This window comes from Nilaparvata lugens, chromosome 4, assembly GCF_014356525.2.
Source record: "Nilaparvata lugens isolate BPH chromosome 4, ASM1435652v1, whole genome shotgun sequence".
Lineage (NCBI taxonomy): Eukaryota > Metazoa > Arthropoda > Insecta > Hemiptera > Delphacidae > Nilaparvata > Nilaparvata lugens.
The window spans coordinates 67,638,597-67,663,547 of NC_052507.1; the positions used below are offsets into that span (position 1 = coordinate 67,638,597).

Sequence of the window (24,951 nt, forward strand, 5' to 3'; positions counted from 1 at the left end):
CTTCTTAGAGTAATCACGAATATTTGGAGGTAGTCTGTTAAATAAGTAGGGAATTACATGATGTAGGGATCTTCTACCATAAATATTATTGAATCTGGGTACTACATATTTCGATGGAGATCTTAAATTGTAGGGTGAGGGAGGAGCAAGGAGTCTATAGTATAAATTTTCTTTGTGGAGTATTACAATTTTGAAAAGGTAGAAATGTTTGGGCGATAAGGTATGATAGAATATTTGTAAGCTACGTGGGTTGTATGGATCAATATTATTAACATCAGGAATTCTGGTAGTTATACATTTTAATGTTCTTGATTATATTCGTTCAACTCTAGATAAAAGATAATCGGCTGCCCATGATTCAATGCCATATCTAATTATTGGTTCCATCAAGGACTTATAAATTAGATATAGGCAATCAGGGGTGATATTTTTATGCAAATAAAATACTTTTGCGTTAGAGTTGAGTTTGATAAGCTGAGCAGGACTGTTGTGTTTTCTGTCGCTCTTAATCATTTCACTGTTCTAGTGTGTTAAAGTGTGTTTTTGAGTCACTTTTTTACAGTATATCGTTTAGTAGTTATCCAAAATTTAATTAACACTTTGTAAAGTCAATCAAAGTTATCAAATAATTTGTTTTTATTAAAATATTGTTGCGAATACTTTGAGGTTAGAACCGAGCCTGAAGCAAAAGCTGTCGATTATTACAGTCACAGAGAAGGATCCTGTTCTCTGTGTTACAGTGGAATACATGGTGGAGAGGAGGAAGGGAGCTGTCTATAGATAAGTACTGTTCAACTGCTACACTATCTTGTCCAACTATATAGAAATACAAGAGCTCCACCGAATTTCTTTCCGAGTGTTTCCAGATAAGCTGTAGGCCCGTAGGACTTGATAACAAAAAGATTCTACCGTTATTAGTCTGGGTTATTATTCTTTCTGTATTATTGCTATAAATATAGGTATAGTTTATGATGGCACTGGATGCACATAGTTTAGAAAATATTTTGGAGAAATTCAAAAAAGAAATTATCATGAATACAGAAAGTGTAATAAAACAAGAAATTAGTGCACTAAATTTAACTTCAATTATAACGGAACAAAACAATAGGATTGAAGAGCTGAGTAGAGAGAATGAAAATTTAAGAAAAGAACTTAATAAGCAAAGTGATTGGATAGAAAATATAAGAAGGGAGAACAATGTAGTATTCTATGGTGTGACGGAGCACAGTGATGAAGTTGAATATCAGGTTATAGAAAAGGTCTTGGACATATGTAATCGAGTAATGGCAGTAGAAATAAAAGATACCGATATAAATTTTATTAGAAGGTTAGGAAATAAATCCAAATCTGCCAGCCGCCCTCGTCCGATTATTTTGTCTCTCCTCTCAGGAATGAAGAAGTCTAGTATTTTGAAAAACAGTGGTAAGCTGAAAAATTCCAAGATCTTCATTGCTCACGACCTAGACAGGAGATCAAGAGAAAAACGGAAAGAGCTTAACGAGGTACAAAGGCGACTCAAGGAGAAGCATGCTGTTAAAATTAGAAGAAATGGCCTGGTAATTGATGGAACGTTTATGAATTATGAAGATGTAAAGAAGAGGTACATGGAATCGAATGAAGATCGTCAGAGTGAGGAGAATCATAGAAAAAGAAAAGGAGAAATACTCCATAAACATACTAAGAAGATAATCTCAACTCAATCATGCAACAATCCGGAAATCACCCAGTTTTTTCGTCCCTCAGACAAAGGAACCAACTATACAGATTAATTGCTCTCAAAATAAATATTGTAATCGAAGAATGAGAAATAGTGGGGACGATTCTATACTGGAACTTGACATTATTGCTTACAATGTGGCGGGAATAATAAACAAATTGAGTAACATGTCATTTATCACCTTTCTCAAGAACTATGATGTATTCTTTCTATTTGAAACATTTGTTGAAGATGAGAGAACTCTTTCAAGATTTAAAATGATATTTGACGATTATGAATTGGTATCAATTCCTGCAGTTAGAACGGCATGTCGCGGTCGGGCCAGTGAGGGTGTAATCTACGGTATTCGAAGGGGAAAGAAATGTGAGAAATATCTAAAATTCAGAACAATCCACAACTATCAATTGGTCGAGATGTACATCAATGCGCGGAGAGTATTTATAGTTCCTGTTTACCTTAATTGTAACAAATGGTTAGAGGACTTCAGAAGGCTCAGGGATTTGATGACAGACCTAAGAGTAGCGGAGTTTATGCTGATTGGTGATTTTAATGGAAGGATCGGTAAAGAGCAAGCAATGGCTGAGGAAACCCTATCAAGCTTGTCTAGTTTTCTGAGCGGCGAGAGGAATTCAAAAGATTTGATAACCAATGCAAATGGAAAGGAATTATTGACCATGTTTGAAGATTTTGGTATGGTTATCTTGAACGGTCGTACGGAAGCGGACGCAGAGGGGGAATTTACGTTCATTGGAGCTCAGGGGTCATCCGTTATTGACTTATGTGCTATATCAATGGATGCCTTGCCCCTCATTTCATCGTTTGAGGTCCTTCCGGAAATGTTTTCTGACCACCTGCCGATAGTGACCACGATTGGCCTGTCTGAGCATGCTCGAGTGACAAATACCTGTGCAATCCCAATAAGAGGGAAGTTTCGATGGAAGCCACAGAATAAAATAAGGTATCAGCAAGTTCTCAGTGTCAAGATTGGAGCGCGTCGGAGCTGGAATGAGCCGGAGGATGATTTGAGGTATTTGTTGTTGGCAATAAGTCAGTTTGCCTCTGCTGGACAGATGGACAGCCATTCAAGGGTGAAAGGGAACCAATTATGGTACGACTTAGAATGTGAAAGAAAGAGGAAAGAATCGTTTGGTCTGTTGGAATTGTTCAGAAAAACAAACTCTGAATTAATTAGAGTCAAGTATTTGGAAACAAATAGAGCTTTAAAGTTGCTGTGCATAGAGAAGAGAAAGACATTTTGGTGTACATTGACAGAAAGGTTCAAGATGGTCAATGACTCAGGAGATTTCTGGAAGCTTGTAAGGTGTTACAGGAAAAAACAGTTTTGTGTTGGAGTAAGTATTTGTTTAGAAGATTGGGTGAGACACTTTGATCAACTGCTGAATCCTATCATTGTAGCTGATAGAGTTTTATATGCTGTGCCATATGTCAAGGATAGAATTCTGGACTCACCAATCGTTCTGCAGGATCTGGACAATGTTCTTAGGAAAGTCAAAGAGAACAAAGCACCAGGAGAAGACAGAATCACCTACGAGTTTTTCAAGCACGCGCCAACTGCCTTCTTAGAGAAATTGGTGGTAATTTTCAATGGCCTATATGACTCTTCCAGGATCCCAGAAACCTTCAAAGAAACAATTATATATCCCATATTTAAAAAAGGGGACAGAAATGAAACAAAAAATTACAGAGGAATATCGTTTGGCAACACCATAGGAAAACTTTTTACTGGGACGCTGCTCGACAAGATGGAGAGATGGACTACACATCACAGAATTTTACAGGAGTTTCAGGCCGGGTTCAGAAAGTCGTATTCCACGATTGATAATATATTCAACTTGATGAGCATTGTCAACATCAAGCTGCATGAGAAGCGAAAAAAAGTATATGCATTCTTTGTGGACTTTTCTGCTGCATTTGATAGGATCGATAGACAAGCATTGTTTTATAAACTTTCTGGAATTGGAGTATCGCTTAAAATGCTAAATGCGTTGGAAAACTTGTATAATGGAACAACAGCTAGAGTTTGGGGACAAGAAGGGCTTTCAGAAAAGTTTGAAACTCACACAGGAGTAAAGCAGGGTTGCCTATTGAGCCCCTTGTTGTTCTCATTGTTCGTCAACGATCTGGAGGATTATTTGGAGGGAGGAGTCAGCGTTGGTGGCGTGTGCATCCGGCTTTTAGCATATGCTGATGATATAGTCCTGCTCGCACCGGATAGGTTGATGCTGAGGAAGATGATAGCGAACCTGGAAATGTATTGTGAACGGTGGAACCTTCAGGTGAACCTTGACAAATCTAAAATAATAATTTTCCGAAGGGGGGGTAAAACTAGCAAACATGATGTCTGGCGATATAAAAACGAACCAATTGAAGTGGTTAAAAGCTATAAGTATCTGGGAATGAACTTGACGTCGCAACTTTCATTGACAGAACATTTTAAAGAGAAATCCTCCTCGGGAAAGATGGCACTAAATATGTTCAATGGTTTGCTAGCAGAAAAAAATATACCCTTCAAATCCAAATTCAAGGTCTTTGAGGCAGTTTCGAGATCGGTTGTATGCTACGGAGCACAGATTTGGGGGGGAAGAATGATTGAAGAGGTGGAAAAAGTGCAGCGTTTCTTCCTCAAGAAAGTGTTCAGCCTACCTGTGTGGACTCCAAACTACTGTCTCTATCTTGAGACCCAGGCGGTTCCACTGCTTGTCCATACATTGAAGCTTCATATCAAGTTCTTGCAGAGGAGTATGAAGCTGCCTGCCCACAGATATCCTCGTGTTTTATTGGAGAAGATCATTGAGAAGAAACTGTTCATATACAACGACTGGTTGAGTCTACAGGATATGTATGGAGTCTCTGCATCGGATCTGATCACATGTCATGTACCATCAGTGCTGGCCAGAGTGGCCGATGAACTTCAGTCAGGATTTAGGAGAAGACTGCAGGAAAGTAGGAGATGTTCATTGTACCCAGAATTGGCACCCTTCACAGACTACGTCCATGAGCTGACCGACTTCACTCTTATTAAATGGTTTATGAAGGCAAGGACGGAGTTAGTCCAACTCAATAAATATTCTCACAGCCAGGCGGTGAAGCTTTGCTCTCTGTGTAGCCTAAAAGAGGAAGAGGACATAATTCATTTCGTCGCCAGGTGTCCGGTTCTGGCGGAGATACGACGTCAACACTTTGGAAGGAGTCTCTTGCTCGACGCCGAATTGAAGACTCACCTTGACGGGAAGAATTGGAGGATTGTGGGAAGGTACTGTAGGGATGCATGGAAGTACAGATACTTCATGATTCAGGAGTTCAATTATTGAACTGATTTAAAAACTCTGAACTGAATTGAAATTCTGATTACATTATGGTGGTCAAATAAAGTATTTATCAACTCCCCCAGACGGCGATATGCCATGGGGAATAAGCCGACATTTTGTCTGTACCTGTTTATTTTATGTAATGAATATTTATTATTGTTGATATTTATAATGTTTAATATTGTTAATAATTACTATCTAATGTTTATTACGCATGCAATTGTTCAATAAAGGCCTTTATTTATTTATTTATTTATTTTATTTTTACTTTTGCGTTAAGCGCTTGAAGTTTTTTTGAAATGTAGTCTATGTGAGGACACCATCTCAGGCTGCTATCGATTATAATGCCAAGGTAACTGGTACTATTTACTAAAGTAAGAGGCGGACAAGTGCAGATCTGAGAAACATTCGCATGAAGGCAATGACAGTCGTGGCTTAATACAGTTGGATTTACGTTGCATCTTAGATGTGGAGATTTAAAGTGCATTAGTACAGTTTTTTTCCTGTTGATTATAAGATTTCTGTCATGGGACCATTTCAGAATTCTGTTGTAATCAAACTGTATTAATTGTTCAGCCACTTTTAAATTCTTATGTCCAACAATCAGAGCAGTATTGTCAGCATACATCAATACTTCTCCATGTCTGATTACTTTGGAAATTGAATTCACATAAATATTGTACAAAATGGGACCTAAAATGCTTCCCTGCGGAACTCCAAAATTGTCACATTTATATAACCCACTGTGATTGCCCCCTAGGTTAACCATGAAGTGTCTATCACTCAAATAGCTCTCAAACAATTTCAATACATTGCCAGTAATTCCAATATTAAGTAATTCTTCAAGAAGTATCCTATGATTAAGTGTATCAAATGCTTTTGAATAATCTATGAATAGCGCAAGAACATGATATCTGTCATTCAGGAGAGTATTTATTTTATGTGTAAAATTTACTAGAAGTGATTCAGTGCATTTTCCTTTTTGGAATCCATACTGATAATTAGATATAATATTGTTCTGGAGTATGTATTTATTTAATTGTGTTAATAAATATTTTTCAAAATTTTTTTCTGGTACTGACAATTTAGAGATTGGTCTGTAGTTATTAAAGTTATCACGTGCACCAGATTTTTGAATTGGTTTAACTATTGAATTTTTCAGGGAGTCGGGGAAAATGCCTTTTAGAATAGATAGGTTGATCATGCGGCAAAGAGGAGTGCAAAGATAGTCTTCAAGGGTTTGCAATTCCAATACTCCCATACCATCAAATCCAGGAGATTTGTTTTTATCCATTTCATGAACTATTTGTTTAATGTCTTGAATAGTAGCTTGTCTTAGATAAAAGTTGTGATTAGGTGGGATTGAAACAGAGTCATCAAGAATTATTGGACATAAATGGGAAGTATTTCTAATATTTGTTATGAAAGAATCTGCGAAGGCTGAGCAAATTTGGTCTGGATTTGAGAATTTGTGAGAGAAGTCTTTAAGGATTCTACTATCTGAGACATCAGATGATCGACCTAAAATACCATTTATACACTTCCATTTCTTCCTGATTTTGTTTTTTGAATCATTGAAGCTTTTTATTATATAACTTCGTTTAGCAAGTGTGATATCTTTATTGAGTTTGTTCCTATAAACTTGATAATCATTTTTGTACACAGTATTCGTAGGGTTGCTTTTGGAACGCCTGAATAAGATATCTCTTATTTTAAGCTTATTATATAGTTCATATGTCATCCAATTATTTTTAAAATCATTGGAATGATTGGTTTTAATACAAATAATTTTCTCAGATTGTTTTGTTGCACTATCAAAATTTAATTTAATCATTTCATATACCAAATTGGGAGAGGAAAGTAATTGACAACTATTCAATTCACTTTGTTTTAATAAAGATATACGTTTTTTCTTATCTATGATAAGAAAAGTGGAGTATTGTAAATGTTTGTTAATTTCACTATTGCTTTCCTTGGTAGGTGCTTGAGGACTGAGCCAGTTATCATGTCAAATCCAGGGTTTTTTTTGTTATTCAAATTTCTTTTTTCTCTTCTCACCTCTTCTACTGTGACACGCATTATTTCTTGATTCGGCTGTAAGATATTCTCATCCGCGTCTAAAGCTTCCTCTTCACCTGTGTTGTTGGCTGGAAAACGTTTACAAGGTGATTCGCAAATGTCTGTGCCTTTTCATCACTACTTCTTGCCCATTGTCCTGCTTTCTGAGAGGAGGAGATTGTTGAATGGTTCGTTTTATTTTTTCAGCTGCCTTCCAGAGTGAGTAGTCCATACTGCATTCTGCTGTCAAGTTTCTCGAGTAACTATTAATTGATTCATCCTTGATACATTGAATCTCTCTCCTTAGTTCTTGAGTTAGATTGTTCAAAACTCTTTTGTCTTGGGGGGAACGTGATTGCTGCCATCTCCTTCTAGCTCTTCGTTTTTCAACAATCAATAATTCTCTGATTTCCGCAGGGTAATTATGTCCAGTGGTTCTTCTTCTAATTTGTGGGGTACCATATTACACCATGCTGCCTGTTGGATATCAGTCACAAACTTCTCCAACTCCCGATCAATATGTTCTTTGTTCCTTAATGGTGAGTTCAATTCTATTCTTTCCTCCAGCATCTGTTGGAAGCCATCCCAATCAGTGCTGCTATTTGCTAACGCTGGACAAGTATTTTCCCTCCCTAGAATTGAATCACTCAGAGTCATAATGATGGGGGAGTGGTAGGAATTAAAGTCGAAACTATCCTCTAAATGCAAATAATTAACTGATATATTTTTTGTCAGGAAGAAATCTATGAGATCTGGGATTGTCCTCGTATCGGTGGGCCAGTAGGTTGATTTACCAGTTGAAAGAACTTCGCACCTCATCTCTTTCATTGCTTCGAAGAGCTGTCTTCCCTTGTGAGTTGTTAAGCGCGATCCCCAATTCACGTGCTTTGCATTGAAATCACCACCAAGAATGAATTTTTCTCCTAATAACATATCAAGCAATGTCGAATACTCCTCTCTTCTGATGGAATATGTGGGAGTACAGTAAATAGCTGCAACAATGAAGTGATAATTTACTGCTTGAACTGCTACACCTATCAATTGAATTCTATCACTTTCATGTTTCACTTCTTCATGATGTTGTAGATTGTCTCTGATAATGATGGCACTCCCACCCCTTGCCACATTGCTGGGATGTAAAGCATGATAGATCTTAAAGCCTTTGAATTTGATAAACGATTGATTTATAAAATGAGTTTCAGATATAAGACATATATCTATTTTTTCTATATGTAGAACTGCTTCTAACTCCTGTTGCCGTTGTAACAATCCATTCCCGTTCCATTCCATTATTTTTAGAGAATGAATCATTTGGATTTCAGTAGTCTACTCTGTTCTAACTTCTGAAATTTGGATTGTAGTGAGGTGATTATTTGCTCTTGTCTATCCAGTTTTGTCAAGATTAGCTGCAAAATATTATAGGTACCTTCTTCTACATCACTTTTTGGCTCTTCCAATTTCGATCTATTTTCTTTTGAGACAATCTGGGCGAAAGTCAATTTCTTAACTGCACTACCATTGTTTAGATTGTGAGTGTTAAATTTTGATCGCCGCCATTTCATTGCCTCGCATTTCTGTCTGTTTCTGCAGTTTGAATTTTGCACCACTTGTCAATCTTGTTGAGCAGTTTCTATTGTCATGGTGTTTTTACATTGTTCATCTATTTTGTCATGGTTTTTAATCATAATTTTGTCTTTATCCTTGCTATCTTTGGTCATGGCATTTATATTTGTCATTTTGCATCATTTTCTGATTTGGTTTTTGTTAGTCAAGCTGGCTCTAGTTGGCATCGACTCATGTTCATCCTTCCTCCCCAACCTACTTACAAAAAATGTTGAAACTTACGACAGTAAACCCTTTCATTGCTCAAATTTTCAAGTATTTCATTAACTTTACCTATGTTAAACCTCTCAGTTAATCTGCAGAAATTGTTCATTCTTTTGATAAATAATTCATAAATTTCTGTTTGTTAGCTTTCAAAGGACTTGCAGTTACAAATTGTCTTGTTTTCAAGTGAGGTTAATTCTACTTGTCTTGTTATTTGCCATTCCATTTCTGCTTCAGAAATCTCAAATGATTACTATTTGGTAAATTCATAAACTCTTGTTTAAAATAAACATTTCTTTTCGATGTCACTGTGATCACTGGTCAAGATCAATCGGTAGCTAGCTCCTGTTCAGCTCTACCCAGGGTTCCTTGTGTCTATATACATATTGGAACTATCGGCGCGATTCCGAATTCTTTGGGTCCCCTCATCTCCAACACTATGTTGGGAAGGCTTTCTCGATAGCGAGCGATCTCCACGAGAAGTCACCTTCACTCTTCTGTTCAGACTCATTTTGGGTGGAACGAGGATTGCTTTTCCTGGGTCCTGTCGCCCGCCTGTCTCCGTCTTTGTCCTTTTTTCATCATAAGTTTTATTTTATTGTCAATTATTTTAAGATTCTCTAGTGGTCAATGTTGAACCCACTGAATTACTTATGTGCACTTTCAACAATAGTGCTTTACTCAACTCATGAACAGATTTATTTATGCAACGACTCGAATGTATATTACTGAAATCAACTGTCAAGTCAACCTTGAAGTTATCCAAGGTCAATTATTTATAACTTTGAATAATTCTAATGAAGATAGCACATAGCTGCAATTCATTGCTATTCATAGATAGCCTAACCTATCATGTTCTTTGTGATTTATCCAACGAGTCCCAATTTGTGGGCCATTTGGATATTGTCGGATATGACTTAAAACTATTAGTTGTATTATATTATATCTACACTTCTCAGCTACCATGATAGTTACAGTTCTTTATTTGAATATTGTGTATAAACAGAACCTATGAGTTCAGACAACACATTAATTGTACTAATTGCAATCTTCTACATTAAATGCAACCTTGATAAAAATTGAATACAATTACATTAAGGTATTACATATTATATCATCTCATATTCTACATTATTTTGATTGATTCAATTGCATATTGTATTGTTTAATAATTCTATCCAGAATCTTTTGTAGGTCACTATCTGTTGTTACTTGTATTGGGAGTTTAATAGATAAATTCACTTATTCTTTTATTGTCTTTGAAATATTATTATCAGCATTGGCAATCCTAATTGAAATAATACTGAAAATACTTGTCAGGTATTCAGTACTCATTTGATTAACTGTCAACATTACAACATGCTGTTGTGTTACACAGCTACATCACCAATTGTGACCACAGTGTCATAATATATTTTTGATTATTGATTATTCACTTCTGTATTAGGAATCTTTACTCTATAATCTTTGACTTTGCCAATGGTAGTCTGCTTATTTTTCAATTTAGGAGTAGGCACTCATGCTGAATGAATTGCAATATTGTTGTGCTAGTAAATCATTTATTGTGTTATTAATAAACTTCATATTGACATACTATTCTTATATTATGTATACAAGGTATTTTTACATTGATTTTTTTATTCATGAATTTCACAGATCAAATTAGCACAATTGATTTAATAAATACTTACCTACTATTTGTTTATCACTTTGTTTCAGTTTTTCTTCATTTCTTATAACCTAGAGCTACTATTCATGCTAAGCATTCAAACAATTTGCTTACAACAGTTTGATCAACTATGCACACACATTGTTGGTCATTTTTTAAGTACCTTTATGTAGGATCTGCTTCGATTATTTCTAGCAGTTATTTCAGCACTGTATTTACAACACAGTCCACTCTTCATAGAAGCCAGATTTTACTTGAAGTTTTGGTCCTCCAGGCTGGATGACCAGGATTAGCTGCTCGTTTATCTCTGCCACAGTTGCATAGGAACACTCTAATTCATACAGTGTCTGAAAGTCCTTCTAAATGAACAATCATTCATGAAGTTAATGTTAAGTCATTTGATCAAAAGTGGTCAATTGCAGTAGAATGTCTAGTTGTAAGCAAAATATCACTCAATTTGCCACCCTTTGATTTGGATATTACAGCATTCAAAATTCCTGATAATATCAAATTAGCAGATCCTAACTTCTTCAAATCCAAGGGAATTGACATCTTGCTTGGGGCATCTGTTTTTGGGGAATGTTACAGGGTCAAATAACTTGAATCATAATCACCCATTTTACAAAACACAGTCCTGGGTTGGATCTTGTTTGGCTCATTGCAGCTTAAGAAGCCTATTGTGTGCCCACATGATGCACACTCTAATTTCATCTCCAGTGTGGACATTTCTAATCAGTTAGAAAAATTCTGGCAAATTGAAGAGCTGAATCAACAATTGCCACCATCACCAGAAGTAATCAAGATGGAAAAACACTATTTGGAAAATGTGGTTAGGCTGGATGATGGTTGTTTTATGGTCTCTTTACCTTGCAAATAAAACTTCTACACACTTGGACAGTCAGAATTTCAAGCCAAAAACGTTTCAGTTCTTTAGAAAGCAAATTGGCAAAACATCCAGAGCTTAAAATCACAGTATACTGATTTCATGGATGAGTAACAGAAGCTAGGTCATATGAGTCCTGTTTCTGCTCCCAAGGATAATGAAAAGGTTTATTACATCCCGCATCATGTGGTCTTTAAACCAGACTCCACTACCACTAAACTCTGTGTTGTTTTTGATGCTAGTGCAAGAACGAACACTGGCATCTCACTTAATGAAGTACTTTTCAAAGGTCACACTGTACAGCCCGATTTATTTGATACGGTTTTACGATTTTGCCTACATAAGGTTGCATTCACAGCAGATGTGGCAAAGATGTATAGGCAAGTGAGGCTCCATCCTGATGATAGGAATTTTCACCGAATATTTTGGCCCAGTGATCCCTCACTCCCACTCCAACAATATTGTTCAAACACAATCACATATGGTACTGCACCAGCTGCTTTTCTTGCCACTAGAACTCTAAATAGGATTGCAGAATTAGAGTCTGAACCTGAATTCCCTGTTTATCAAGCTATACATAGGGACTTCTACATGGACGATTGCATTTCTGGGGGACCTACTGTAGAACAAGCCACACAGCTGGCGCAAGACTTGATTTCAACTTTGAACAACAGAGGTTTTGAGCTTAGGAAGTTTAGGTCCTGCTCCCCAGAATTAATTAAATCAATTCCATCTCATTTAATTGAAACATCTGATATCAAACCTGTATCAGGCACTGATAACTGGCTTACTAAAGCATTGGGATTATTTTGGCATTCCCAGTCAGATGAATTATCCATTGACTCTAATGTGAACAAAGATGTACACAAGGTTGCAGTCACCAAGCGTGAGCTATTGTCAGTAATTGCAAGTATTTATGACCCATTAGGGCTTGTCAGTCCAGTGGTTGTGCTTCCCAAAATATTACTTCAAAAATTATGGCTATTAAAGCTGGATTGGGATGACAAACCCCCCTCTGACTTACTTGTAGAGTGGCTAAGTATTTTTCAGCAATTGCCGGATATTGCTCAAATCTCAATTCCACATTGTGTTCTCACAATAGACACTCAATCACTATTGAGTTACATGGCTTCTCAGATGCAAGCTCTACCGCTTATGGAAGCTGTGTATATGAACATTCTATTTCCAGTGAAGTACAAACTAGATTGCTTTGTTCTAAATCGTGCTTAGCACCTCTTAAAGTATTGTCAATCCCCAGGCTTGAATTGCAGGCTGCACTGCTCCTAGCATGCTTAATCAATTGTGTATCGAATGCTTTTAAAATACTTAACATAAAAAATTCACAAGTTTTCCTATGGTCTGATTCAACTACTGTTTGCAAGTGGATTCAGTCCATTCCTGACCGTGGGGATATTTTTGTTGCAGTTAGAGTTGCTGAAATTCAGGAGACTACTTCACAATTCAATTGGAATCATATTAAAGGCTCAAATAACCCAGCTGATATTGTTAGCAGAGGGGCAAACCCCTCTGAACTTTGTAAAAACAAACTGTGGTTGCATGGCCCTGCATGGCTGGCTAGCCCTCAAACTCACTGGGATTCATTTACCTCTAATTTGATAGTTTCTTCTTCCTCAAATGTAGCTTTAGTTAATTGTATCCCTAACCCAGTATTTTCAAACTCGATTGACCACATCTCTAACCCAAACAAAGAGATTAGAGTTACAGCCTACCTTTTACGATTTGTATACAACATGCACCATCCTGATAACAAGCATGCAGGCGAATTGCTTGTCTCTGAGATTCAAGATGCTGAAATTCGCATACTACAGTCAATTCAGGAAGAGGCCTTTGGCATGGAATTAAACCGACTTTGCTCCAAAAAGGAACTTGATGCTGGAAGCAATCTTCTCCCCTTATTGCCATTCATTCATGATGACAATTTGCTAAGAGGTCGTTTGATGCATGCTGATGTGCCATTCGATTTTCAGCATCAAATATTGTTGCCAGCAAAGCACAAATTCACTAAGGCTCTAGTGATAGCCACTCATCAGCGCTTAGCACATGCCGGCGTACAAGCCACCATGGCTGCTATAAGGCAAAGATTCTGGATTCCCTCTACCAGGCGTGTTATCAAGAATATTCTATGTTCATGTATTAAATGCTTCCGGTTTTCCCACCTTAAATCAGAACAGATGATGGGCCAACTTCCAGCTGTCAGAGTAGGCATTAGTTCACCCTTTCTCAATGTGGGAATTGACTATATGGGCCCATTTAACCTGTGTTTGGGTGGTCCCAAGTCATGTTCATTTAGCAAAGCTCATATAGCTCTTTTTATTTGTATGGCCACTCGGGCCATTCATCTTGAAGTAGTTACTGAACTGTCCACCAAGGCTTTTCTTGCTGCACTTACTCGGTTTGTCTCTATAAGAGGCATTCCAAACTCTATCTATTCTGATAATGGTACTGCCTTTACTGGTGCTAATAACGAGCTCCAAGGATTGTACAAATTTCTTTCTGACACTCAAATTCAAAATTATCTTCAAAGGTCATCTGCCAACTGGCGCATCCAATGGAATTTTATTCCACCTTGTGCACCTCATTTTGGAGGTCTCTGGGAGCGCTCTATCAAGAGCTTCAAAAATATTTTCAAGATTGTAACTCTCAACTTTGAGGATATGTATACACTCAGTGCTCAGAATGGAGCCATCCTCAATTCCAGACCCATAGTTCCACTCTCTGAGAACCCACTGGACTTGGCCTATCTCTCTCCAGATCACTTTCTTATTGGGCATCCACTTAATGCACTTCCTTGCAGGCAACCTCAGACCAAACATGTCAACCATCTTGATCGCTGGCTCAAAATTTCGGAGATGATTTGCCAGCTTTGGGAACATTGGTCTCAAGAATACCTGGTAACATTACAGAAGAGGGTCAAATGGACTTCATCAGCAGACAACATTACCATTGGAACATTGGTGTTATTGAAAGACCCCGGCACTCCGCCTGCTGTGTGGAAACTTGGCCGCATCACTGAAGTTATAAGTGGTGCTGATGGTAAAGTCAGAGTAGTCATGGTCCTGACTGACTCTGGTGTGTTCAAGCACGCTCTCTCCAGTATTGCGCCGCTTCTGTTGGAAGACACAATGGACGACAATCTCATTTAACATATTTTTTTTTTTTTGGTTGGAAAACTCCTGAATTTCCCAATAGGGCCCAGCTTATGTTAAATTTCGATCGCCACCATTTCATTGCCTCACATTTCTGTCTGTTTCTGCAGTTTGAATTTTGCGCCACTTGTCGCTCTTGTTGAGCAGTTTTTATTGTCATGTTGTTTTTACATTGTTCATCTATTTTGTCATGGTTTTTAATCATAATTTTGTCTTTATCCTTGCTATCTTTGGTCATGGCATTTATATTTGTTATTTTGCATCATTTTTCATAAATTTCACAAATTCATAAATTTCTGTTTGTTAGCTTTCAAAGGACTTGCAGTTACAAATTGTCTCGTTTTCAAGTGAGGTTAATTCTACTTGTCTTGTTATTTGCTATTCCATTTCTGCTTCAGAAATCTCAAATGATTACTATTTGGTAAATTCATAAACTCTTGTTTAAAATAAACATTTCTTTTCGACGTCACTGTGATCATTGGTCAAGATCAATCAGTAGCTAGCTCCTGTTCAGCTCTACCCAGGGTTCCTTGTGTCTATATACATATTGGAACTATCGGCACGATTCCAAATTCTTCAGGTCCCCTCATCTCCAACACTATGATGGGAGGGCTTTCTCGAAAGCAAGCAATCTCCACGAGAAATCACCTTCACTCTTCTGATCAGACTCATTTTGGGTGGAACAGGGATTGCTTTTCCTGGGTCCTGTGGCCCGCCTGTCTCCGTCTTTGTCCTGTGCTGGATCCTCATCGTTGGATGCCAATTTCCTGTGTGATGGTTACTGGTCCATCTACATTGCCGTCCTGCGCGATTTCACTGTCTTTGGGCATCCTGGTCATTCATCTCAGTCTCTCCCCACTTCATTGCCTGTGGTTGCACTCTCAAATCCTAAGTTGAGTATCGTAAATTTAAAATGTCATATTATTTGCCTTTTTTCATCATAAGTTTTATTTTATTGTCAATTATTTTAAGATTCTCTAGTGGTCAATGTTGAACCCACTGAATTACTTACGTGCACTTTCAACAATAGTGCTTTACTCAACTCATGAACAGATTTATTTATGCAACAACTCGAATGTATATTACTGAAATCAACTGTCAAGTCAACCTTGAAGTTATCCAAGGTCAATTATTTATAACTTTGAATAATTCCAATGAAGATAGCACATAGCTGCAATTCATTGCTATTCATAGATAGCCTAACCTATCATGTTCTTTGTGATTTAACCAACGAGTCCCAATTTGTGGGCCATTTGGATATTGTCGGATATGACTTAAAACTATTAGTTGTATTATATTATATCTACACTTCTCAGCTACCATGATAGTTACAGTTCTTTATTTGAATATTGTGTATAAACAGAACCTATGAGTTCAGACAACACATTAATTGTACTAATTGCAATCTTCTACATTAAATGCAACCTTGATAAAAATTGAATACAATTACATTAAGGTATTACATATTATATCATCTCATATTCTACATTATTTTGATTGATTCAATTGCATATTGTATTGTTTAATAATTCTATCCAGAATCTTTTGTAGGTCACTATCTGTTGTTACTTGTATTGGGAGTTGTAACATATTTAAATCTGGGTAGATAAAAAGCCCTAACAGATATAGTAATAGGTCTAAAAATAAAGTAATTGGCTAATATCGCCAAGCAGATAATAAACAAGATTAGATAGCATCAGCTTGTTCTGGCTAAATGGTACAAGAACTTAAAAAAGGATTTAAAGGAAGTTTACTACTCATAAATAGATTATTTATAAAATATTTGAAGATTGAGGTTATGTAGATGTATTCACGGATCGGTGACCTAGAGATCGATCAAACCGAAGAACGTAGAATCTGACCAAAACCCCTTGGCAGAGCTTTATTGCATTCGGATGGTGTGCAATGTGAAAAAACACCCGTCCACGTGGCTAATTATTAGGTAGCATGGAATTAATATTAATACATAGAATATTAACTAGCATGCAAAGGGCATAAATAAAAAACCGAATAAAAATATTTTAATGTATTCAGGAAATAAGAGTTACCAGGCGCATGAATACCTAATAAAAATTTGCATGCACCAATAGTAAAACGGCAGTTAATAGGCGGCAACTGTAGGCCGATTCAAAAATATTTATATATATTTATATAAATGTACTAGTTTCCGTGTAAAAATTTGTGTAATCTATGTTATCAATATGGCTCGAATGCAAAGAAATTATTAATCATATAATCTAAGCAATATTTTGGCATTCTTTGTAAGATCTATTTGAATTTAATGGCGGAGGATTGAGATATTTAAATTTTATGCTAATTTGAAAGTCGGAAAGAGGATCTGTAAAACTTGAGAAGGAAGAACCAGACTCGCCAGCCAGATGCCACCATAAGAGGACCCCAAATATTTTAGAGCGAAGTACCTTATTAATAATTTTGTAAAAATTTAAATTTAAAGTAAATTATTAAATTTCTCAAAAGACTTCGTGATGCTATTGTAAAGCAGAAGTCATTTTTCATTTCTATTAAATTTATAACCCCTGGAGGAGACGATTCCAGCTACCATATTCCCGGACCGCATGGAGTTGGATCGACATCGGCGGCTTACAAGAAGATTTTCGACACGTGAGTGATTAAATTTGAATTTAGTGATGGGCGCCCTAGTGCTTCGAAATAATCTGATGATCAAAGCTAGCTCGCCGAAAGGGTTATTATAAATTAAGAAATTAATAAGAGTAATACTTGCGCAAGTAAAAATTAGTATTAAGGTATTTAATTGAAAGAAAAATATATAGATCAATATTTTTAGAAATTTCTATTTAATCAAAGAAGTACGAAATCTAGGCTATCAAACGTATGCATACAATATTTAATTTTTGCAATACAATTTGCGATAATTTATCATAGTTCTAATTCACTAGATGAATGGCTCTACCTATTCCGTCAGGTGCCGAATCTTACACCCTGAGATAAAAATATATATTCGATACAAATAAATCTACTAAATACTAGAGATTTTAATATATAGATATATTTGGATTATTAGTGGCTAATTTATCAAGCTGATCTTAGAGCACATATTTATGATTGAATTATCCAAGCAGACAAGTATTAGCAAGTACATGTCACAGCTACATGCCAAAGAATGCATATGATTTCAAGATAAAGGCACATGGTAATGATTCGTGCCATAAATCTAGAATATAAAGTTAGCCTGTGATATTTTTATTGATTTCAAATATTGTTCTATTTTTATATTATATTTTTTATCGCTCTATATATATTTTTTGCCTCGACTGATCTTTGCATTATTTATGTAATATATGTGTAAAATTTTCATGGTGTGCAATTCATTTTATATTCCTCATCTCTATAGTATAAGTATCATTTATATATATATATTTATTATTATTGAATTACAAGAGTTATTGGAGAAGCCCATATCTAGGCCTATCAAGATTTTTTAAGACTGAATACTATTAGAAAACCACGACCTAATTATATCAAATCTCATGCTTTACCGACTGATGCCAAGCAGGAGGCTAATCGTTATTTAAATATAAAGAATAACGTGACAGAAAGACATGTCGCCCAACGTGATAGGCCACGGATACGACAGAAAGACATGTCGTACCAACGTGGGACTGATGATGAGAGCCAAACTCATCGAATAATTATTTGAAATTAAGTCAATAACCATATTGAAAATTATAGATAACTTATACGAGTTTTGAGGAAAACTGGTGAAGGGAAATTTGTATTACTTTTTGGGGAATCAATAGCTTTAAATAAGAGAAATTATATGTTTTAAAGAAAATTTTATATTATTATTATTGTAGAAAATATATTTTATAGAGAGAGCTATTATATTTTATGGGCCTAAACTGCTAGTCAGAAATCAATGAATAGTATTATTATATTATAAGAGCTTAAGTAATAAATAGGTTACCTGGCTTGTAATGTCCATAGGCCTATCCTCATTTGTGTCCTTATTAATGCCTTGTTGGCCAAAACTTTCACTTTTTTAACAAACACTTGACACTTAATCCATTTTTAAAATATGAGTCTCTTTTCGTCCACGCAAAGTAAGGTAGCAGACACACTGCAGACGGCGATAGTAGCGGAGATCGACGCTGAGGGGGGCGTGATGGAGTCCAACGCCCAGATCTCTTCAATCACCGCCAAGAATCCTGTGAACAGTAATAAACCGTTAAATGTCTCCCAAGAAGCAATAAGAAGGGTTCTAGTAGAGGGGATGATCAAGTCATTTTCTAATAGTTTAGAAAAAACAATGACCATGGTAATGAAGGACTTGAAGGCGGAAATGAAGGAAATGCGGGAATCATTGAAGGATACATCGGTAAGAACGGGTAAGGAAACTGCGGACACAATATCAGCATCTACCGCTGAAAATCAAGAACTAATTACAACCGATTTAACAGCAAAAATAGATACTGTCACTTGTGAGTTAAACGAAAGAATAGATAACCTACCAGCACAAAACACTTCGCAAATTCATGAAATAGCTCACCCAAATTCTGATATAAATCAAAACATAGTACAACTTGAAAATCAAATACATCAATTTCCGCACGAGAATCTAGAGCCTATTCCCATAGCAACGTTTGATTCACTACACAGTTTCAATGAATTAGGCCGTTTTGACAATACAGACCGCTATCTCCAACCTAAAGAATTTATAGATCAGATAAAACTAATTCAATCATTAACACCCACCTCTTGGAATTTTTGGCGTCTTCGTTTGACTGGTTTATTGATTGGCGAACCCCTGATGTTCTTTCGGAGTAGAGCCCATGAATTTACATCATTGGATGAGTTTGTCGCTGTCTTCCTGGAACAGTATTGGAGCAGAAGTAAACAGTTGGACGTGCTAGCGGACATTATATCATGCGATTTCAACCCTAACTTAGACGGTGCATGTACCACTTTCGTCACTGCTCTACAGTTTAAAAATTCTCAATTGAGCGAGCCCATTAACGAATCGGCATTAGCAAATATTATTTTAAAGAAGCTACCGTATCAAGTTAGAATGGCTCTCGCCACACAACCCATTACTGATTGCAAACAGCTGATAAATCATTTATATGGCATACAGTCTGTGATGGCAATATCAAACCACCGTTCAGACCAGAGATACGCACAAAATCAACATAACTCAAAATTTAATCAGTATAACAGCCAAAATTATGAATCAGTACCATATGATTGCTCACGATCTACCCCTCAATTTAAACGCCGCTATAATCATAATCAAAATAACAGCTGGAATAATAGAAGTTTTCAGAATCGTCAAACAAACCATTATCCACAGCAAACCTATGAAAGAAATTATTATTATGGCCATGATCGATTTAACACAAATAATGATTACACTCAGAATAATTATAATAGAAATTACAAACCGCCACCTCATCAAATAAGTACAAACTACACATTAGAGCATGCGTCCAGATCAAATCACCAAAAAACACAGAACCCAACACCCAACAACCCGCCACCAGATATACAGAAAACTACAGCTAATAAACCAGGACTATATGATACCCCCGATATAACACCTACAAGCTCCAATGAAACAAACAACGAAAATCAAGAAATTTCAACATCATACACCACCTTTAGAAATGATTTACCGAAAATAGTATTAGAAGAACCGAAGCCAATACAAGATAACCCACCACCAGACACACAGGAGCCCATACAAGACAGCCTACCACAAAAAACCGCCGCCAAACATGCAATTAAAGCCAGCCGCAAACATCAACCCTTTTTAAGTATCCTGTTCCCCACCGAAGAGCAACCTGCCACCAAAGAGTCACTACTAAATATAAGCAGTCACCAGGATCATGCACTAATTAAGGAGTTAGTGAATATAGAAAAGGTTAAAAATGTAACAGATCCGCGCATCGAACCTACAACCGCCTATCAAGGGACCACCACCATACTACCTGTTTTGAACACCACCACACCCGCGCATCATTTGACACCAAGGCACCCCAAGGAACCCAGGATAGAGGACCAAGAGGATGACACCAGGGAGGACGGACTACCGGACAAGAGGAGCGACCATCGCAAGGCCCGGAGGCGGAAGAAGCGACGAAGGAGGAACCACGCGCGCGCATACCGGCCGCATGCACGGTTCAAACGCCCGAAGAGGACACCGGACCGGCACCGAGGAAGACAGGAGCGGACCGACGGCATGCATCCGCGGCACATTCGCTTCAAGAGGGCAAATCAGCGATGTGACCGGCAAAATGGATCGAATGAATGGATTAAAACTGGAGCTACTGATAGGACTACTATGGATTCATGCATGGGCAACAACGAAATGGACTACTTATTTGAGATTGATGAAGGATGAACGGTGTTTGAGAAGATTGGAAGAATTAAAAAAATAATATTAAGAAAGTAAAAGTATTTGGATATTATATGATGAGGGATAATACTATTAAAGAGATGATAAATGTTTTGTTATGGTGTTTAATATTTGTAATAATGGCTGTGATATTGATAAACGACTGTGTTGTGGATAGAACGAAAAATATTGTATTGTTGTTGTTAAATGAATCTATTATTGATGGTTGGAAATTTAATATTATAAAAATATTTATTGTTGTAAGCCTAAGGAGTTATAATGAGCCGAAATTAAGAATATTAGATGAAAATAATGAAAGGAAGGATGAGTTAAGAGTGCAGGATGAATCGGAAAAGAACAGATTAAAAGGAATTATCATAAATGAAGCTTGGAATTATTTAAAGGAATACACCAGATACAAGGGTTTTAAATTTATGATGAAAAAATTATCAATTAGGACAGCCTCAACAAACAACCAGACAGCAGATAACCGAACGGCCTACAGTAGTATAGCTACAAGCAGAAAGTCAAAAGATATGGGAAGACCACAACAATTCTACATGAAAAATCATCGAATTTGAAATAAATATGATAAGAAATCAAGGAAAACATTATTATCAAACCGATTACTGACCTTCCTTAATAAATTTAATCTTGGCATAGGACCGCATGGCAACAATCCAGTATTTTAATTCCTTCCAGCCGTTAGAAGCCTGCAATAAGGAAAAGAACAATTTTTAAATATGTAATTAAATTATATACATCAGATAAAAAAGGACACAAGTGGGGATAATAAAATTAAAATTTGTTAATTACCTTTTTAAGAGAAAAAATTGAGCAGTTAGGTTAGTTATGAAAGTCGATAGCAAATTCTGATGTAACATGTAACACTATGAATTGTAGAACAGCGAACAGCTGACCAAAGCCACCCAAATCAAATGAATGTAATGTCTGTTGAACATATGTTTATAAAAAGAAGTACTGTACCCAAAGAGTTATTTATTATTGTTATTTATTATATTTATTAATGTCGATATATTTATTTATATGTTTTATATTTATTACTTTTAATTATGCCACGTTTGTTACCTGAAAAGACTTAAAGTGAATACCAGTTACCAAAACCAAAGAGCCATTAGCAAAAGAAAGTATTGTACCTGATGTATAGAAAATTATTTATATTAAGACCTAAGAAATACTATAAGATATAAGCCCAGAAGTTTATGAATCGAAATTATTGTCTAAAAGGAATCATTTGTGAGAATTATGAAATGTGTGTAGTTAAGTTGGCGGCCCTGCAAGCGGCGAATTTAAAAATTACTATGTTTTAAGTGGTGTCAGGAGGAATACGTTTAGAAGTTTATATTTATGATATTTTTATGTGTGTTGAGGAGGAGAATTTGTTATTGTTTTTGATAAAAGTATAAAGGAGATGCAGCAAATATGTCTGCGAAATGTGATAGAAGTAGGAGAGTATAATTTATAAATAAAGTATAGTGTATATCAATGTATTGAAGGGTGGGTTTTCATTAAAAACATTGTGATTCTCAAATATTTTGAATTCAAACCCAGGGGCGCGTGTAACATATTTAATCTGGGTAGATAAAAAGCCCTAACAGATATAGTAATAGGTCTAAAAATAAAGTAATTGGCTAATATCGCCAAGCAGATAATAAACAAGATTAGATAGCATCAGCTTGTTCTGGCTAAATGGTACAAGAACTTAAAAAAGGATTTAAAGGAAGTTTACTACTCATAAATAGATTATTTATAAAATATTTGAAGATTGAGGTTATGTAGATGTATTCACGGATCGGTGACCTAGAGATCGATCAAACCGAAGAACGTAGAATCTGACCAAAACCCCTTGGCAGAGCTTTATTGCATTCGGATGGTGTGCAATGTGAAAAAACACCCGTCCACGTGGCTAATTATTAGGTAGCATGGAATTAATATTAATACATAGAATATTAACTAGCATGCAAAGGCATAAATAAAAAACCGAATAAAAATATTTTAATGTATTCAGGAAATAAGAGTTACCAGGCGCATGAATACCTAATAAAATTTGCATGCACCAATAGTAAAACGGCAGTTAATAGGCGGCAACTGTAGGCCGATTCAAAAATATTTATATATATTATATAAATGTACTAGTTTCCGTGTAAAAATTTGTGTAATCTATGTTATCAATATGGCTCGAATGCAAAGAAATTATTAATCATATAATCTAAGCAATATTTTGGCATTCTTTGTAAGATCTATTTGAATTAATGGCGGAGGATTGAGATATTTAAATTTTATGCTAATTTGAAAGTCGGAAAGAGGATCTGTAAAACTTGAGAAGGAAGAACCAGACTCGCCAGCCAGATGCCACCATAAGAGGACCCCAAATATTTTAGAGCGAAGTACCTTATTAATAATTTTGTAAAAATTTAAATTTAAAGTAAATTATTAAATTTCTCAAAAGACTTCGTGATGCTATTGTAAAGCAGAAGTCATTTTTCATTTCTATTAAATTTATAACCCCTGGAGGAGACGATTCCAGCTACCATATTCCCGGACCGCATGGAGTTGGATCGACATCGGCGGCTTACAAGAAGATTTTCGACACGTGAGTGATTAAATTTGAATTTAGTGATGGGCGCCCTAGTGCTTCGAAATAATCTGATGATCAAAGCTAGCTCGCCGAAAGGGTTATTATAAATTAAGAAATTAATAAGAGTAATACTTGCGCAAGTAAAAATTAGTATTAAAGGTATTTAATTGAAAGAAAAATATATAGATCAATATTTTAGAAATTTCTATTTAATCAAAGAAGTACGAAATCTAGGCTATCAAACGTATGCATACAATATTTAATTTTTGCAATACAATTTGCGATAATTTATCATAGTTCTAATTCACTAGATGAATGGCTCTACCTATTCCGTCAGGTGCCGAATCTTACACCTGAGATAAAAATATATATTCGATACAAATAAATCTACTAAATACTAGAGATTTTAATATATAGATATATTTGGATTATTAGTGGCTAATTTATCAAGCTGATCTTAGAGCACATATTTATGATTGAATTATCCAAGCAGACAAGTATTAGCAAGTACATGTCACAGCTACATGCCAAAGATGCATATGATTTCAAGATAAAGGCACATGGTAATGATTCGTGCCATAAATCTAGAATATAAAGTTAGCCTGTGATATTTTTATTGATTTCAAATATTGTTCTATTTTTATATTATATTTTTTATCGCTCTATATATATTTTTTGCCTCGACTGATCTTTGCATTATTTATGTAATATATGTGTAAAATTTTCATGGTGTGCAATTCATTTTATATTCCTCATCTCTATAGTATAAGTATCATTTATATATATATATTTATTATTATTGAATTACAAGAGTTATTGGAGAAGCCCATATCTAGGCCTATCAAGATTTTTTAAGACTGAATACTATTAGAAAACCACGCCCTATTATATTAAATCTCATGCTTTACCGACTGATGCCAAGCAGGAGGCTAATCGTTATTTTATATAAAGAATAACGTGACAGAGTTTAATAGATAAATTCACTTATTCTTTTATTGTCTTTGAAATATTATTATCAGCATTGGCAATCCTAATTGAAATAATACTGAAAATACTTGTCAGGTATTCAGTACTCATTTGATTAACTGTCAACATTACAACATGCTGTTGTGTTACACAGCTACATCACCAATTGTGACCACAGTGTCATAATATATTTTTGATTATTGATTATTCACTTCTGTATTAGGAATCTTTACTCTATAATCTTGACTTTGCCAATGGTAGTCTGCTTATTTTTCAATTTAGGAGTAGGCACTCATGCTGAATGAATTGCAATATTGTTGTGCTAGTAAATCATTTATTGTGTTATTAATAAACTTCATATTG

General features: G+C 35.8%; 1 protein-coding gene across 2 annotated transcripts in view; it reads left to right on the forward strand.

Moving 5' to 3' along the window:
• Window positions 1–24,951, forward strand: part of LOC120350934 — a 34,364-nt gene that overhangs the window by 3,369 nt on the left and 6,044 nt on the right. The window lies entirely within an intron of this gene.